The sequence below is a fragment of the Etheostoma cragini genome, chromosome 11 (genome assembly GCF_013103735.1).
Source record: "Etheostoma cragini isolate CJK2018 chromosome 11, CSU_Ecrag_1.0, whole genome shotgun sequence".
Classification (NCBI taxonomy): Eukaryota; Metazoa; Chordata; class Actinopteri; order Perciformes; family Percidae; genus Etheostoma; species Etheostoma cragini.
This window is the reverse complement of record NC_048417.1, coordinates 3268198-3273446: the sequence shown is the minus strand read 5'-3', so window position 1 is coordinate 3273446 and position 5249 is coordinate 3268198. Positions and strand designations below refer to the sequence as shown.

The following is a 5249-nucleotide window of genomic DNA, read 5'->3' as shown; positions in this document are numbered from 1 at the left end:
GCCCCCCCCCCATCATCATCATCACGTACCCTTCACCACACCTAGAGATCGGCATGGTTTCATTTCAGTTAGCCTAGTTGGATTTGCATTGAGAGATGATTTTATGGAAAGTGCCCCATGCAAATGCTCAGTGACCCCATGGCAATGTCTAAATTAAACTTGGTGCGTTTTCAAAGCCTGTTGAATACAGTGATGCATTCAAATGCTAATGGACTCATTGTGACTGGAGATCTGTACTCTGACACAACGAGGTTTTTGAGTTGTGATAAAGGAGATGAGACCAGAACTGATCCCAAAATAAAGGACGGGCAGGTTCTGTCTGTGCTAAAAGTTACAGCTTTTACAACCAAAAAAACACTAAGCAGAAAATACATTGCTACGTTTGTTTTGTAAACCGAAGAAGGAGACGGATTTCTAAAAACTGATAGTTTTCCAGGAAGTATAAACATCCCATGTGAGTCAGTCCGTCTGGAATATATTTCATGTTTAAAGAAGAACAGGACGGAAAGGATGAACATGGATTATCTGATTTTGCTCTGTTTTGCTTGCAGTATCCTATAAACAGAACACATTTAAGTGAACAATTGTGTGTGTGTGTGTGTGTGTGTGTGTGTGTGTGTCTGTGTGTGTGTGTGTGTGTGTATGTGGGGGGTAATAAAAAAACATATTGATTCTGAGAATTTTTGTTTTAAAAATAGTCACAAATGACAACCATGATGCATGCATGAATCAATGCCCCCAGTGGATACTACAGGCAGACGTGCTTTATCTAGGGTTAAAACAAAGGAGATTTAACTCAGGACTTCCAGGATTGCTTCCACTGCCGCCAGAAATTACGCCGCATGTCCCTTATTCCAGCCGGATGTCCGTCCCCGTCCCCCCGTCTCTGTGTTGGCGTTCTAACCTCTGGTGGATTTCTGAGGACTATGGTTACCTGGTCCTCAGGTCTCTGCAGGGTAAATCCAGACAGCTAGCTAGACTATCTGTCCAATCTGAGGTTTCTGTTGCACGAGTACAACTACTTCTGAAAGTACACGTTCCACCAAAACAAGTTCCTTCCTGAGGAGAAAAATGTAAAATAACATACATTTATTATGTAGAAAATATAATTTAGCATATATATTACATGAAGATATATAAAATAACATACATACAACGCATTGTATAAAAAATAACATTCATGCATTACATAACAAATATAAAATAACATTCATATATTACATAAAAAATATAAAATAACATTCATATATTACATAACAAATATAATATAACATACATATATTACATAACAAATATAAAATAACATTCATATATTACATAACAAATATAAAATAACATTCATATATAACATAACAAATATAAAATAACATTCATATATAACATAACAAATATAAAATAACATTCATATATAACATAACAAATATAAAATAACATTTATATTTAACATAACAAATATAAAATAACATACATATATAACATAACAAATATAAAATAACATACATATATTACATAACAAATATAAAATAACATACATATATAACATAACAAATATAAAATAACATACATATATTACATAACAAATATAAAATAACATACATAAAAAATACATACATTTTAGATAAAAATATAAAAATAACATACATACATTACATAAATAATATAAATAAAAAGAGGTACAAGTAAACATAAAATCCCATCTAGTTAGAGGTTTTAGGGGGAAAAGTTTCCTTTTTTGTTGTGGTTTAACAGATTTCAGTTCTATGAGAAAATATAAACAATTAGGAAGTGAGTCAGAGAATTTATACTTGTTAATGTAAAACTTGGCATTTTGAATAATGTAATTAATACCATATTCAAAAGCGCCTGAATTATCATCAGTTATCAGTTTGTGTTGTTTTTTTTACACATAAGTATACAGTAGCCTACAAACGGGTCAGGTACGCCAGCGGAGATACAACAAATACAATAATAATGAAGAGAAAGAAAAACAACTTGATTTACATAAAGTAGTAGTATTTTTTATTAATCTTTTAATTGCTTTATTTTAACAAAACAGAACAAAGAATCAGACATCTCAGTTACATAATAAATAATAACAAAATAGAAAAAATAGTCATAATAAAAGATAAAAACAAGAAATAAAAATGTGACAGCCTTGTAAAGAAAAAAGTAAAGTGTTACAATATGAATCCTCAATTAAACAACCTTAAATAAATGTCAGAAATAAATATAGCTTTTTTGTTTGTTATTAAATTAAGAGACTCAAAGTAAGTATCAACTTCAATTTGAAATAATTTAAAACAGGGTTTTGAATTAGAGAATTTGGACTTATGAATATGAAATGTTCCTAGTAAAATGAAAAGATTGATAATATCACTTAAGTTCCTATCTTTGCACTCAAACAATGTAATTATATGTTTTCCTTCTAATGTAATTGTGTGTGAAGTTTTAGAAGTTAAATAATCTTCTAAACTTTTCCAGAATGTAAGACAAAATAAACAACCAAAAAAAAGGTGAATTAATGATTCTGGTCCTGATTTACAAAAACTAGAACACTGGTCGATTGGCATGAACTTTGAAATAAAAAAGTTTGTAGGGTATATTTTATGTAGTATTTTTTAAATGTATTTCCCTTATTTTGTTTGAAATAAAATATCTAAAAGGAAACATAAAGTAGTAGTAGGCCTATCTTTTTCATGATCCAGTGACGTGACATCACGTCCTGATGGAAATGTGCCCCGATGAAGCCCCTCCCCGTCCCGGTGACATCAGCTGGAGGAGCTCGGCTGCTTTCCTCCAGGAGGACTCGGTGAATACACACACACACACACACACACACACACACACACACACACACACACACACACACACACACACACGTCCAGCAGCAGAGAGCTCGACGGAAAACGGCGGCTGCTCGGCTATTACCGCTTTCTTCATGGGACATAACGAGCCTTCTTCTCTGCCAGGTAAGGCTGCCATTTCCCATCGTCTTCATGTTCCTCCGTGTCTGTTAAAACAACAACAACAACAAAAAACGTCCTTTTTTTTTGCTTCTCAACATGGAAGAAGTGTTGTGGGGAAATGTTTGAGCCGCTCCACCTGGGAGCGACGGTTTTCATCCCGAGTGAACTGCAACTTTTCACTGTGGGGAATCCTTCTAAAGTCATGGGACACGCTGTATTTGGGCGAGAAACCAACGGTTAATCGGTAGCTTTCCGAGAGTCTTTCCAAGCCCGAAAATTCCCCGGTCTTATGCTCTTAACCGGTTATAAGCTCCGTGTCTTTTTTCCTGTCGGTCTCGCTGTTTGTTGGACCGTTTGAATCCTTTCTGTGGTGTAACTGTATCGAGCCTGATGTAAAACTACAGTAACGGTTGTTGCGTCGGCTTTTTGCTACATCAATGTTGTTAGAAGTCTTCTCAAATCCGTCGTTTTCATTTAAAAACCAACCCAAACGAAAACTACAGAGCGAAAGCTGTGATAAATATCAGACATTGAGCTGTAGCTGGGTTATAACCTGATGACGGTTAAGTCCAACTTTATCGTAACGTTCTCTAACGTTAACGGTTAACTAACGTTAACGGCTGTTGCGGCGCCTTTTTCCCACGTTAACTAGTGTTGTTAAACGTCATTTCAGATCCGTCGTTTCAAGTTAAAAACCAAGCCGAAAGGAAACTAAAGAGTCAACGCTTGGATACATGTCAGATGTTCAGCTGTAGCTGTGTTATAACCTGGTGACCGTTAAGTCTCATTGTAATGCTTCATAATGACCACGGAGCTCTGTCTGTCTGTAGCCGAGTGGGGCTGTGGGCGACACCGGTTGCCATGGCATCAAAGACCGTTAGCACTAAAACACAGCTCCGCTGATTTCTAGCGACGGGGTCGACATCTTCATCATCTCTATCATCTTCATCGTGGTTCGCTCTGTCGTTCGTTATATCTACTCATTCATTTTTATTTCAATTTAAAAACAATAGCAAGACCAGTGACTTCACATGCTTCGCCCTCCTGTTTTAAATATTAAATTAGATAATGTAGCTTGAAATAATTAATGGCACCAAAGACTAACAGAGGCTTTGTGATGGCCTAGATTGATTAAAAGCTTATATATTATACATTAGATGAGCACTACAGCGTCCACGGACTAGCTTGTTTCTTGTCTTTTACCTTTCTTCTTGTTTTGTTACTTCCTAACCCTTTAAAACACCAAAGTCGCACAATACCATGAACTAACCAATGGAGGCAGCGGTAGAAATGACTCTCATGTCAATCTTATCAGCGTCAGTGAGCCAATCAGCAGGCAGCATTCTTCTACCAAGATCTAATAAAGTCTGCGATTGGCTGTCTTACATTTTTAGAAATCCCGATACCGATAAATTAGTAAATACCCGATATCGGCCCGCCAATATATCAATATATATAGCATCCACGATTCAGGAGAAATATCAATCACTATTTTTTTAGATTAGAATTATATCACAATTCTCTGCCATGAGTTTTTCTCACAAAGTTTAATGTTCATTGCACACATGAACCATAAAAACACAAATTGGAAGTACCAAATGTTAGATTTATTTTGGCACCTATAGCACATTGCTCATCACCACAAGCCTGTAAACTGTACATTGTAATTTCCCCATAGGGGATCAATAAAGAGAATAAATTAAAATTAATTAAATTAAAGGGAGAGCATGACAACCACGGCATCATGGTTCAGTGGAAGGTAGATTTATGTTGACAGGAGCATGAAGGATGTTTTAGGGCTGCAATTAATGGTAATTTTCTCTAAAAATGTTTCCCTCTAACCTAAAATGTCTCGTTTTGTCCACAACTCAAAGATATTCAGTTTACTGTCACAGGAGAGAGAAGAAACTAGAAGATATTCACATTTAACAAGCTGACATCAGAGATCTTTCATTGTTTTTACACAAAAAATGACTCAAACAATGAAATCGCCTATCAAAATATAGTTAACAATCCATTTAGGAGACAACTACTTGTTAAATAGATAAATCTTTGCAGCTCTTGATTGTTGCTTAGGTTGCTACCTGGGAAGTTAAATGAGAAATTCTACAAAGGGAAGGAAAAAGATGAATGAAGACTCCTAACGAAACAGATTCAGAGAGAAGTGACTGTTTGGACGGTTACAGGAGAGAAATATCTCGCATGCTTGCTGGACAATACGACTTTATGTAGAAAAATTACTATGGGGGTCTAAAAATAAAATAAAATTGGAAACACTGTTTT

At 35.3% G+C, this 5249-nt stretch overlaps 1 protein-coding gene across 1 annotated transcript in view; it reads left to right on the top strand.

Moving 5' to 3' along the window:
* Positions 1 to 2764: 2764 nt before the first annotated feature.
* LOC117953089 (SH3 domain-binding protein 4) overlaps positions 2765 to 5249 on the top strand; it is a 34260-nt gene continuing 31775 nt past the window's right edge. Inside the window, exon 1 of the mRNA XM_034885848.1 lies at positions 2765 to 2969. The gene's annotated coding sequence lies outside the window, so the exon portion shown is untranslated. The remainder of the gene's footprint in view (positions 2970 to 5249) is intronic.